The sequence below is a fragment of the Emydura macquarii genome, unplaced genomic scaffold, assembly GCF_026122565.2.
Source record: "Emydura macquarii macquarii isolate MOO-44397 ecotype Brisbane River unplaced genomic scaffold, CSIRO-AGI_Emac_v2 contig_1390, whole genome shotgun sequence".
NCBI classification, from domain to species: Eukaryota; Metazoa; Chordata; order Testudines; family Chelidae; genus Emydura; species Emydura macquarii.
Genome location: NW_027131527.1, coordinates 10,445,311 through 10,459,150, shown reverse-complemented (window position 1 = coordinate 10,459,150; position 13,840 = coordinate 10,445,311). Strand labels below are relative to the sequence as shown.

Genomic DNA, 13,840 nt, shown 5'->3' with positions numbered 1-13,840 from the left:
ACTCATACTGAGAGTATAAGCCAACATCCTCAGTAATGCTAAGGTTTCACCTGGTCCAAATCAATTTGTACAGCCTGTTAAATAAATAGTTATGCAACAGCCTTTTCTCTGGCAATCACTATGTAGTTTTCCTTTATCAATCCCCTTCTTTCCCACATAAATGCTAATAACAGAAACTATTAGTAATGGAACAGATGCCCTCTAGTTAACAATACTTAATTTTTAATTACATTTGGGTATTGAAAGCAGTTAACCACTGGATTCATGAAATAACACCTTGGACTCCTTCAACGAATTATACCAGTGGTGTCTAAGAATATCAATAATTTATTCAAGAATGTATGGAAAGGTTGCATTCACAGGGTAAAGTGTCTTTATTTACTTTGACAAATTCTGAAAAAAATTTGATTGCAGTACAATGCCTTTTAGTCCTCCATATGCACAGTGCATATAAAGAGGAAATAAAAGAGAACCTGAATTTGGTATATGTACAGGATTCTGCTGAGTGCCCAGTTGAAAAGTGTGTGGCTTAGACACTGAGGTCTGACTATTTTAAAACTCGTATTTGCATGCCTAAGTATATTTTAAGTGACTCATGGGCACTTAGATCCACAAATCGTATTCCAATATGATGTTACTCTGTGTGAACAGCATTGTGTAACCTATTCAATACCTTTATTAGGTAAATGTACAGAATTGTGCAAAGATCTTGGTTCACTTGAGTTTATGGAAAACATTGTCTGGCTATCCCAAAAGGACAGGAGACACTGGATATGGTTTCATCAGGCCACGATTTTATTATTAGATGTCTGGGACTACCTGTCAGATAAGTGTACAGTGCAAATAACTCCATGATCATTTCAACATCTACCTGGGGGCTTCCATCAGCCCCCCCCTTTTTTCCATCCTGCTCTCCCAGGAACCCATTTCTGGGACCTTACCATACCCCCCGCGAATAAGAGTTGAAGTGGGCTATAAGGAAAAGTGACTTGGCTTCCTGCTGTGCCATTCAGAGGAGCTCTGAACCCTTCACAGTTCCATTCATTTAACAAATACCTCCTTTTTAAGTCCTTTACCAAGCCATTTATCTAGTCCAGTGGTTCTCAACTGGTGGTACGCGTACCACCGGTGGTACTTCGGAGAAGGCTGGGTGGTACGCGAGCCGTACCGTGCCGCCGAATCTGCTGCGGGAAGTGCCCACCCACCCACCCTCGTGAAACCCTGCCGCCGAAAGGGGGCAAACGGCGGAAGGGTTTCGGCGGAGGGCATTGTTCCCCCCATGTAACCCGCCGCCACCGCGAAACCCCGCCACTGTAGAAAGTCCCCCCCCCCCCTTTTTTCCCGAGTGGTACTCGGGTCAGGTGCAGTCAGGTCAAGTACTACTTGACCTGACTGTACCTGATCCGAGTGGTACTCGGGGAAAAAAAGGTTGAGAACCGCTGATCTAGTCACTGTATCCCTTCCCCATGGAGTACCTGCACTGGACATCTGCCCCACACTTGCATAATGAGTTGTGACATCATAGCCTAACTCTCTTCCCTACTCACCATAAAAAAGCCCCCATGAACTTGCTGAAGGAAGGCAATAACCCCCCGCCCCGCCACCTTGGCCAGTCTGGTGGTGAGGAGGAAATTCCTTCCCAGCCTGCCGCCCCCTTCCCTCCCCCTGAAAGGAGTGACTAGCATAGTGGCTGCAGCAGGTCCTGATCAAACCTGCTATTTTGCCACCTCAAGGGGAGCAAGGGTGGTTCTGGGTCTTGGGAAAAGGGGCTTCTCCCACTAGGCTTGCCCCTTATCAACTCCCCAGCCCTTCTGGTCCCTGGGGATGAGTCAGTGGTGCTAAACTGACCCACTGCCCTTTTTCAGCAGCTTCTGAGCCCCTTTCTCACCTCCACCCGTAAAGCCCTATACCCCTTCCCCTGGCAAGCCAGACAATGACCTTCTTCACCTGCTCCACTCCTGCTTAAAGGCGCAGTGTGGCCATTTTTATGGTTTCAGTCTGCATGGGTTCTTACCCTTTGACTTTCATTCTAAAGTGTGGGTTTGAATAAATCCAAATCCTTAAAATGAAACTTAACCAATGTATTTTGCCAGGCTTCAGGATAGAGCTCTATGGAAAAGGACACATTTTCATATGGTTCCTGCCTAGAATTAAGACACATGCTCTCATGGCTAACATGTGCCTAAAACAGCTTTAAGACAGTTTCACAGAACTCTAGTGAAGACTGGGTGAGGCTATGTATGTAGGAAAATAAACAACAGGTGAGAGAAAATGTTTGCCACGGCAGTGTCCATTGTAGCTGAAAATCTGTATGGCAGAAATCCTAGAGCAATCAAATAGGAGGGAAATCATTCTCCATTATCTTCCTTTTTACTGTAAGAGTAAACTGTTTCTTTTCCCTAAAAGATAACTTATCCATTCTAGGAGTTACAGTGAGTGGGATCATAGAGATGCTTGGTTTAGCCTCTGTGGTAAAGTCAGGCCAGAAGGCCACAGAAGGGCATACCAGGGCCGGTATGTGAGCCCAAGAATGCTAAAAGCCCTTTTCCCTGCAGGCAGAGGAAAGATTGCTGCAGGTCCATTAGAGACACCTGAACCCAATGAAGGGCTAGTCCAGGTGTACTTTAACCCTGCCTTCCCTAAAGGGGGGAGGGGGGGGAGAGCACAGGAGGAGGAAGATGCCAGAAGGCTTGTGGCAGCTGGAGGAGAAACTTCCCCCGAACTAGGAGACAGTGCTTCTCTGCAGCCAGAGGAGCAGAGACGAGGAACACCCTTAGCCCCAGCCAGCAGGAGGGAGCCAGAGTAAGGTACCTCCCTGGGGAGATGGGGTAACCAGTGACTCTCTGGCCCACTACAAGGGGTGGAAGCGTGAGACCCACTAGGGTGAAGCTGTCTATTTGCCACACCTCAAAATAATAAACTTGTCAGAATATGAAAGTCACTAATTTCCTTACAAAGAGGGGAAACAAATTTCTTTTCACATCTGCACAGTTTTTCAATTCTTCTCAGTTCTGCTCTGCCTATTTCTGTACAATTCCCTTTAACATAAGCAGGGAGATAAAATATCAGACGATACCCATTGTTGGGTGAAAAGCACTGTTCTAATTATGAATCTTAACTAATGTAAAGCTTTAATAAGAAAATTTTAGCCCCTCCATCTCCTGCCTCTTGCACTCCCAGAGGTGCTGGCAGTATCCAGGAGTGCAGCCAGGGGCAAAGCTTGGGCTGCATCGGTGCACAGGCTGTGGCCCTTTAAAACTTCTCCAGAGTGCAGCTGACTCCCACTCTAGCTCCAGGCCAGTCTTTGGCTGCAACCTTCAGTTCCTTGCAGCATCAGCAGCTCCCTGTGGCAGTTTTCTTTTCTGGACTGGGTGTGTGTGTGTGAAAACAGCTTCCCCCACCGGATGGGATGGGAGGGGGTGAAACAGTGCCCTTGACTTACAGGAAACAGTGCAGACCCCGGGCTGTTTCTGCTCTGCATGCCAACCTTTAAGATGCAATACAGGCACAGTATGGTATTTGTTTTTTGGTTTTTTTTCCCGCCCTCTGCTACTGTCCGATTTGCTTTCTTCTGTTTTCACATGGTGTTTGGTTGACTGGTCAGTTCGTAACTGTGGTATTCTTATCTTTGTGGTTCTACTGTATTACCGCCTTAATCAAGTATAAAGCATAAGTAAAGCAGGTAGAGCAGAATAGTGTAATGATCAATTACCCAGTCCTGGGGTGAAACTAGGCTGTTTCCATCATCATCAGATCCATGCTGGTCCTATCTGGTGTTAAGTCTTGCGTTGCTCCACTCCCCTTTGTTAAACACACATCCTTTGCACCTTGTCTTGTAACATTGCATAGGTGCAAATGATTAAAACTACTTAATCCATAAACATTCCATAAACATCCAGGCCATGGATGTGATTTAATTAGATCACAATATTATTCACTTATGGGAGAACCCAGCAACAAATTGTACAGTGCGTGGAGGAGAGGGTCAACTCATTGCTGATGAGATGTAGGAGTCCCAAACTGCCTTCCATAGCTCCCATAATGGATGCTTTCATTCAAATCCTTTTCCAGTCCAATTTATCTAATAACCATATCCCTTCCATGCTGAGCACCTGCACTGCACATCCACCAAAAGTATTATGTAGAAGTTGTGACATGATACCTAACCCCCCTATACCACACCATTGGGTGCCCAGACCCACTGTGGGGAAGGCAAAAAATTCCACCTCACTTTGGTTAATCTGGCACTGAGGGAAAAATTCCTCCCCAGCTGCCCCAAGGAAAAAGGCAACTAGTGTAACACCCACAGAGGGTCTCAAGAGAACTTGGTCCCATTCCAAGTATGTGGGTGGGTGCTTCCAGCCTAATCTTGGTAAAGAGGGGTCTCTGTGGCTGCCTGGGGTATAAATATCTCTTCCAGTCAGCAGGAAGGGCAATGCAGTGACCTTGACCTGGTCTCAACTGCATCCTGACCTTCCTGTCTATTCCAGTATGCTTTCCCTCTTCTCCACCTGTTGCAAGGGAGTCCTTAAAGGTGTAATGCCCCTTTTCTTCCAGCTAGCTGGACAGAGATCCACTCACATAAAGGTTTCAGTGGGCACACTGACTGGTTATTTTTGCCGTGTTGTCTACTCAGACCAACAATCCACGGTACAAAAGATACCAACCAATTTTGATTCTTTTTACCTTCTTTGAAAGCTATGTTAACAAGACACACACACAGCAGAAAAGTTTCCTTTTACATTTTCTTATAACAACATATAATATCTGCTTCTCTAACGTTTATTTAATATATACTTTACTTTTCTTTACCCCATCATGTGTGTCTTAGACAAAAATGTTTCCTGGAATGAAGATAGAATTAGAAATGTTATATTTGTATATGTGAGCAATATTCCTGTAATCACTCAATATAATTTTAAAAAGTTAACTGATTTTATATTGTTTAGGTGATAATATTGTATAGATACATTCTATATTCAAGGGCTCTAAATAAATTAAATTGCCCATAACTCAGACCACAATGGAGATTCTTCTGTTTTCTTGAAAAAATACACAAAGATGTCTTTGCGTTGCTGCAGAAAATACCTTTCGAAGTTATACCAGGCCATTGTGCCCTTAGCTAATGGAAGAGTTATGGTAACTTAGCTCTGGGTATTCTTGCCTGTTTAGAATTCCACTTTAATTTAGCTTATTGATAAAACTTTCAATCAGGCTGTAAGGGAAGCAGTTTCTTGCTAAGACTTATTGCAAATTAGTATTTTAATTTTAGTTTTAAGTTTAGTTTTAGTTTTTTATTTTTCCTCACTCTGTTTTTTCCCTACCCCCCTCTCCTATAAGCAAATAGTCTTGAAGACATTTATATGATAGTTCATCACAGGAAAATTTTATGCTGCTGTTTTAGGATGAGCTTTCTTCCAACTAACTGCCTATTTTACTGCTGTGAAAGTGCCAAAACTACTCTGAAGAATGGTAGGTATTCAATTCAAAACTTTTGTATGAGAAAGTTAGAAACTTGCTTCTAAGTACACATCTGGTAATATACATCACTATGCTTGCTTTTGACAGTTTAATATTATGGATATCATTCTATAACATTTCTGGTTGTTTCCCTTCTTCATGTCATTAGTGGGTAGGACTGTAGTATCTTTCTGCTGGTCCCTCAGATAATTTTAAAGTTGAGAAAGCAAATTAAAAATGTTATTGCCCTTTATGATTCCTCTGAAATATAAAGTCTATCTCAACTTTTTTCAGAGAGGTTATTGTGGCTTCAGTTTTTGCATTAGAAATATTAGGCAATCCCTTTCCTCTCTTTGCTATAGAACACAGCAACATTTTTGGAGGACTTCCTTTCTGTGACATCACTATTTAAGTAACCTCAGATGCATCTTTCCCTCCCCCAAACTGATTGCTTTAGAATCTGCCTGAAATATTCGAGACAATACAAAAGTGAGGGGAGGGAGAGGGGAAGCAGAAGAAAACATTTTAATGAAAAAAACTATAATTTGAAGACATCCTCTATACATCATAAATAAGAAATAAAAATGGCATTCTCAAACTGAAGCAATTGGGAAAAATATATAACGAGAAATGTTGTACATGAAAGAGTCATGCTCAACTGGGCATGAATTTCCTTTCCATTGTCTTGTGTGTGTGTGCACGCGCGTGAATACACTCACCTGTTCCCAGAAATTGCCTTTCAAAGTCTTCCTTGAGTCAGGTCTGATTTTAGAAAAAAATGTGTTTGTTAAGCTTTGTTAAAGTCAGGGCTGAGTCTGCATTATAATGGATATAAATGAGGGAGTTTGATTTACTTATAATTTATTCTTCTCTTGCTGTAGCTATGTTAACAAAATTTAAAAAGAAAATAAATAAAGAACACTTTTAGATGAGTTTAGTTTTGCAGGCTTTTGGTGATGTCTTTGCAAAGGCATACTAAAGGGAATAAAAGGATGTACATTTGGAGGTTTCTCAGCCCTTACTTAAGAGTTAGGTTGCTAAATCTTTTATGAGGACCCTAATCCTGGAAAAACTTACACGTGAGTAAATTTATGCATCTGAGTAATCACACCGAGTTTAATGGGAGTACTCACTTGTGAAGTTACTCATGTGCATAAATGTTTCCAGGATGGGGACTAAAGACAGCTTTTCTCTCACGTTTTAGTTAAAAAGATAAGAAGCAAACCAAGCCAAAATTAATCAAATTTAAAACAACCAAAGAATTGTAAATAGTCTGAATAAAACTTCTTGTTCGGTTTGGACCTCAACCGAAGCCCATTTAAGTGAATGGGAGCCTGTCCATTGACTTCAGTGGGTTTTGAATCAGGCTCTGGTTCTAATTCCTTATATTTTCTCATGTCATAAACTTTATAGTTCTGCAGTTGTCCATAGTCTTCCAGATAGGCATGACCTGAATTTCTAATTAAAAAGCCCAAGAACATAAAAATTACTTGAAAATAACCATTTTAGGCTTTCATTAAAGATCACCAAGAATCTGAAAAGGGGACAGGTTCAAGTTTATTTGTGGTTTAATTTTGAAGCGGCCCTTTAACGAGAGATTTTAACTTCATGACTATAGAAGTTATATAATATTGTGAGATGCAACAGGGGCAGTCTGAAAAGATAAAATGATGTGTTCCTGGTTTCTGCATCCACAGTGGAAAAAACTATCATGACACGGAGGGTTTTGCATTGTTACATGGAAGGAGAATGGTTCCTACATGGATATAAATAATGAATGAAAATCACTTCACATTCCTTTACTTTTGCTTGTGTGTCAAAGAAGAGGGTTTAGAAAAGACTTCTCTTTTTTTTTTTCCTTACCTTGGGACCCAAGGATGAAATGGAGGAATTGCTCAGCCTAAAGCAAGACAAAAAAGACAGCAAGGAAAGAAAAAACACTGAAGAAGACTCTTCCTTTCTTCTTTTGACTAGAATCAGGTGAGGGAGCAGCTGGATTGGGAGGTGAAGAGGTGGATGGTGAACTTCATTAGGGAAGAGCTGGAGGAGACATGCCTGAGTCTGAGGGCTGGGTCACACTTACCGTGCGATTCGGCGGCAGTCGACGGGAGTTACGCAAACTACGCAGAGTAGTTTGCGTAACTGACGTCGACTGTTCTGCTTCCCTTCTGTGTGCTGTTCTCACTGCACTGAGCTGTTCCCGTCGGCTCAGCACTACGCTACTTGAGGGGGTGGACTTACTCAGTCGACTTCCTGATCGATTGAGCAGGTCTCACTGATCGCTCAATCGATCAAGAAAGATCGATCTGGCAGCGGCGATTTTGCCGCCGTCAGTCTGAACATAGCCTAAGTCTCTCAAAAATTAAACTAAAAACCCTGCAACAGAAGTAGCAGTTTCGAAGGGGAAATAGCAGGGGATAATGTAGAAAGTCTCAGCATCTGTGTACATTGCCAATATTGCCATTAGTTCTGAAATTGCAGAGAACGAGGACATGGGCTCATGCTCACATAGAACATGGCAGGCAGTCTGACCAGCAAGTAACATTAGTTACAGGGATTTTCATTTCCTTTATCAAAAGAACACCAACAATGGATTCAGTTGTTTGTCAAGAAAAGGTATCAGAGGGGAGGAAGGTATCCCCATGGAAACAGCTGCTCTGAGAACTCATTTGGACAATAACCAGGAAATAGCATGGGAGAAACATTTGCACAGTGGGCAGCAGAACACTATCATTACTAAAGTAGGGAGGAGGGCAGAGATGTTAAAAGTGAAAGTAGCAATATATCACAGATACTGTACATCAGCAGACACACTGGTGAGTGACATAAACTCTATTATCCTTTGCCAGCTGCACTTTCCAGCCCCTGTTGTGTTGTAAAATTTGTTATAAATGAAGTTACTGAGCTGATAATGCTATTGACATTATCATGAAACTCGACTGTGATGGTAGGCACAGCTCTGAGCAAGAGGTGGTGTGTGAACTGTACCATCCCAGGAGCAGCCCTGGGAGGCAGTGTGACTCACTTCTGAGTCTCCATTCTTTCCCTGCTTCCCGCTTGCTGCTATGGGGTAGTAATTTGTTCCCGGCTTATTTCCGCAGCCAGCTCTGAGAAACATGAGGCAGGCAGTGGCAGTTTAGAAAAGATATTTTATGGTTGGTTTTGGTGGGTGTGTTGGTGTGGAGGGAAGCAGTATCCTGTCCTCCTTATCCACCATTTACCTTTCCTGTTGCCCCATGTGGCTTTCCTCAGGAACCATCCCTCCTGTGCTCTTTGTTTGCCTTGACTGGGGATTCTCACAGCAGACTTCCTCTACTTGCTGTTTCATCCTACCTTTCCCCTCCCGAATACTGCTAATCTTTACTTTGGCTTCTTCTGGGTCCCCAGCTGCTTCCAGCTAACCTCCCGTCCTGCATTCTACTCTTCCCATCTGAAGGCTTCCTCTGGGTCCCCTTTACCCCTGGCTTCTGTTGCTGCTCCAAAATGGGGGCTTCTTGCAGGTGATTTCCACCCAGCCACTTTATGCTGCCCTTTTGTGAGCTTTTTCTGGGGCTCTCCTCCTTGTGAGTGCAGACTTCCTTGGCTGTGGGCTTCTTGGGGTCTCATTGTCTGTCTGCCACCAGTTCATGCTGCCTACTGATTCCTTTCTTTGTTCCAGCACCCTCCTCCCGCTGCAGGCTCCAGACTAACATGCATTCCATATTCCCAAACCCCAGGCAATCTGAACTCATAGCTTTATGTATATCTATAAAACCACATAAATTGTAATTATAAACAGGGGAGGAGTAAAAGTGATTAGACAGCAGTGTCCCAGTCAAGTAGGTCTTCCAGGGAGCCCTGACAATGAGCTATGGGGCCATGGATGAGTTTGTCTTCAACAGAGAGGTGGCTTGCACCATTCCACTTGCCACCCACATGGAGCTAGGTACTGTCGAGCCAAGAATGGGCATCTGATGTGCTCATCATTTTCTTTGTAAAATTATTCTGAAATTACATTTAGATTTTTTTTTTTTTTTTTTTTTTTACTATTATGGCGCTGTTTATTATTGGCAAAGTTCTGAGATCAGAAAGATATCATTTTTATAAAACATGATATCATGTCATAAAATGTGTGCCAACCCCTTGTTGTGTGTTGCAGTGTTGTTGTTGCTGTGCCGGTCTCTGGATATTAGAGAGACAAGGTAGGCGAGGTAATATCTTTTATTGGAGTAACTCCTGTTGGTGAGAGAGACAAGCTTTCAAGCTACACAGAGCTCTTCTTCAGGTCTGGGAAAGGTGCTCAAATGTCACAAATAAACACAAGCTCAAACAAATAGTTTAACATAAGTAGTTAACACATATTCTAAGGGAGCATTCAAGGTGAAGTGGCCCACTAACACCCCCGTAGTCACAGGACTAAAAGGCGGGAGTTAGTGCGTTACAGATTGTTGTAATAAGATGTCATCCAGTGTCTTTATTACAACCTTCATTTTTCTAGCAAAGTCATGAAATTAAGCTCACAGGCTTGTCTTTTGAAAATGTTGTGCAGGTTTCCTTTTTGAGGATGAGGACTGAAAGATCAGACATGGAGTGATTGCTTTGTGAAAAGTGTTCATCCACAGGTGTTATGGTGTTTTTGTCTTTTATCATTTTCCTGTGTGAGCTCATTCGAGAGCATAGTGGTTGTCTGGTTTCATCGTCATAGTTGTTATTGAGGCATTTAGTGCACTGGATGAGGCATACCATTGTGATTAGCCTGTGTAAGACTTATGGATCTTGAAAGGTGTGTTGTGGGGGATATTGATCAATATAGCAGTGGAGATATATCTGCAGGTTTTATTGTTCTGGCAGGGTCTGGTGCTGCTTTGAGTTGGTGTCTCCTGGTCTGTGTGGGACTTATTTCTGATGATGAGCCTGGAGAGGTTGGGTGGTTGTTTTGAAGGCTAGAAGACGGGGTTCAGGAAAGATTTCTTTCAATATGGAGTCTTCATTGAGTATTGGTGGAAGCTGTTGATTATACCCCCTATGGGTTCCAGTGTGGGGTGTGGTAGGTGACAACTAGGAGTGTGCAGATGGAGAGGGTTCTATTTCTGTATTGAAGCAGGTTCTCTTGGGGCGTTTGCGTGGCCTGTTCCCTCATGCGATCTACTCTCTGGTGGAGTGTCCTTATTTGATGAAGATGGTTTTGTGTGTTAAAGTGTATATCCCAGATTTTCTCCTTGAAGCATATTCTGTGGTGTCTGAGTGCCTGGCTGTAGATAACAGATTTCTTGATGTGTTTGGGGTGGTTACTGGATCTATGAACACAGGTGTGGTGATCCATGGGTTTCTTGTGTATGGTTGTCTGTAGGGTTCCATTGCTGAAGCTGATCATGGTGTCCAGGAAATTGGTGCTAGTGTTGGGGTGTTGCAAACTTTGTTTAGTGAATGAATGATGGTTGTTGAACTTTGGTGGAAATCTATGAGGGAGTTTGTCATCTGTCCAGGGTATGTGAATATCATTGATGTGTATCAGGTATATTATAGATTTTTGTGGTGCATTTGTCCAGATATTCTTCTATAAGGTGGTCCATGAAGAGATTAGCATATTGGGGAGCCATTCTAGTAGGTTGTTCCCATGGTTTGGACAAAATGCTAGTTGAATGTAAAATTGTTATGGTGAGAATGAAATGGATTATTTTGGTGATGTGCTTGGGGTGGACATTTGAGGGTTGTCGTTATCTTGTAAATATTTGAGGCAACCCATAGAACTGCAGTATGGGTGTCTATGGACTGATCCTCCAAGGTGCTGAATACTCTGACCCTGATCCAGAAAATAGATAAAAATAGATTTGTTTCAAGGTAAATTGCAAGAAAAGACATGAAGTATTTTTTATCCATTTTTACAAGGACTATGATGTCAGTTTTATTGTATTTCTTGGTTCTTGCTCAGTCAATGGGCTATATTTGTGGAAGTCCTATGGCTAGTGCAAATATTGTTGGATTATTCCCTTGAACTATGGTCAATCTTTAACTATGGTTTGTACATCTATTAACTTATCACTGTTAATATTTTGATTGGTGTTTATGTTTTGACTGAGAATTTTTTTAGAATAGTTTCCTTTCCATAGATAATTGATTTAATGAAATATGCCTTCTATTTACAGTGGGGTTTGTTTGTTTTAATTTTGTCTTTGAGAGCTATAAACAAAGCAAAAGATATTTATCATAGTTATACTGTAGCTGGTAGGGAGGGAAAATTTTCACTCCAGTCTTTTGCCCATAAATTCTCTCACAAGCTCTGTAATTAATGTTCAATATTAGTACAGTCCCAGAAGATCAAACTTTTGTGCTCAATATCTAGCCTCATTGGAATATAGGTCTCCATGCCCTGTTCAGGGAAAGGTCTGAGTACAATTTGATCCTGATTTAGCAAGGTGCTTAAGCACATACCTAATCTTAAACACATCAATAGTCTAATTAAAATTAAGACCGTGTTTAAGTACTTCCCTGAATCAGGGCCTGTGTGCATTTGAGTTGAAGTCAGGAAAAATCATATCTTCTTGCTTTCATGTGTAAAGCCAGCTCCTGCTCAGGCCACCTATGGAATCCATTCCCAGTTGCTTGTGCATTTGACATGGTACTAAGCACAGAAGCACAGAGCTCACCTACCCTCTAATGGAGGGAGTCAGAGAAAACTCTGTGAGAGGTTCCTTTCAGTTTTCCATGGAGGGATGATCTGGGTCTATATTAAACTGAGAGACTTCTGGGGTTGACCTCTATAGTGATCTGCCTCTCCCTTAACCAAGGGACATTGCAAGATCAATACACTAAAGCTTTGTCTACATTGGCAGTAGTGTGTAGGGTATGTGTAGCTCCCTCTGATGGGGAAAGGCTCCAGCAGCAGGAAGCTACCAGAATCTTTCCCTGCTGCCTCTCTTCCTTCCCAGCAGTGGGAAAAGGTTCTGGCAGCAGGGAGGCAGTGGGACACTGCACTGCTAAAAATAGCAGTAAAACCTTCCATATGAGGAGAGTTTAATAAGATTGGGACTTTTAATCTTGGAAAAGAGACAACTAAGGGGGGGGATATGATAGAGGTATAAAATCATGACAGGTGAAGAAAGTAAATAAGGAAGTGTTATTTACTCCTTCTCATAACACAAAAAATAGGGGTCACCAAATGAAATTAATGGGCAGCAGATGTAAAATGAACAAAAGGAAGTATTTCTTCACACAACAATGCACAATCAACCTGTGGAAATCCTTGCCAGAGGATGTTATGAAGGCCAAGACTATAATGGGAATCAAAAAAGAACTAGATAAGGATAGGTCCATCAATGGCTGTTAGCCAGGATAGGTAAGAATTGCTGTTTGCCAGAGGCTTGGAATGGGTGATGGGATGGCTCATTTGATGATTACCTGTCTATTCATTCCCACTGAAACACTTGGCATTGGCTACTGTCGGTAGACAGGATACTGGGCTAGATGGACTATTGGTCTTATGTTCACTTATGTTCTTATGACATGGAAGGCACTGCTTGGGTGAGTAGAGAGCATGCAGGGTATATATCCTAAGGTTTTGGCATGTCTTTACTCACGTAAGCAGTGCCACACTGCTATTTAAACCTGTGCTACAGGGGTGTGCAGTGTGTGTACCCTACATGGTGCCCTAATGTAGACATAGCTTAACATTTGTTAACCTAAGCTAACATGGAAACCTTGGAGTGGGCAAAGATGATCCTGAACCAAAACTTCATTTCTGAACATTCTCAAACATCAGGAATGTCTTAAATATGAACCCAGATCTGAAGTTTGTAAGTGATCCTTATCTTTACCATGGGTTGAACTAAAACTAATTCTGACCACCTCTGGTATTTGAAATCTGGATCCTAATCCAACTGTTGTAGCTTGAGGCCATGTCAATTGGAGAGGAAGGAATTTCACAGACATGTTATTGCTATATTAATGCATAGAATACATTTGTTGTAGGAATCAATTAGGCAAAACCAAAAATATTTTAGTCTTATATTTAAAGTGCATAGCCTCCAGTACTACCAGTCAGAACATACCGGGTCTCATCTCATATGTTATAAAACAAATTAAGTATGATCCCATGTACTCTGCAGGGCTATTAACCGCATAATTTCTGATGATATCTTATCTAACTTATTCTTGAATAAGTTTGGTTAGTTATGAAAAAGAATGGTTGTATATTTGTGAATATGTATATTTCTCAGTGAAGATGAACCGTTTCAGTTGTATTTGAAGTAGACAATGTATTCTGTATCAATATATTTTAAAATTGAACATTGCTACACATCTAAACCCTCTGGTTCCATATGATTTGGCCTGTAGAGCTATTTCATTTATTAATAGGTCTATTAGAGAGAGCACTTCTGAAATCTGTGCTGTAAGTGAATTA

At 41.8% G+C, this 13,840-nt stretch overlaps 1 protein-coding gene across 6 annotated transcripts in view; it reads left to right on the top strand.

The window, feature by feature from the left end:
- The window catches only part of CTNNA3 (catenin alpha 3), an 813,634-nt gene that overhangs the window by 444,055 nt on the left and 355,739 nt on the right, over window positions 1-13,840 (top strand). Inside the window, exon 1 of one of the 6 annotated variants that reach the window (XM_067552604.1) lies at window positions 7,358-7,440. The exons of the other annotated variants lie outside the window; for them this stretch is intronic. The gene's annotated coding sequence lies outside the window, so the exon portion shown is untranslated. Of the gene's footprint in view, window positions 1-7,357; window positions 7,441-13,840 lie in introns of those variants that run through there. 6 annotated transcript variants of the gene reach the window in all.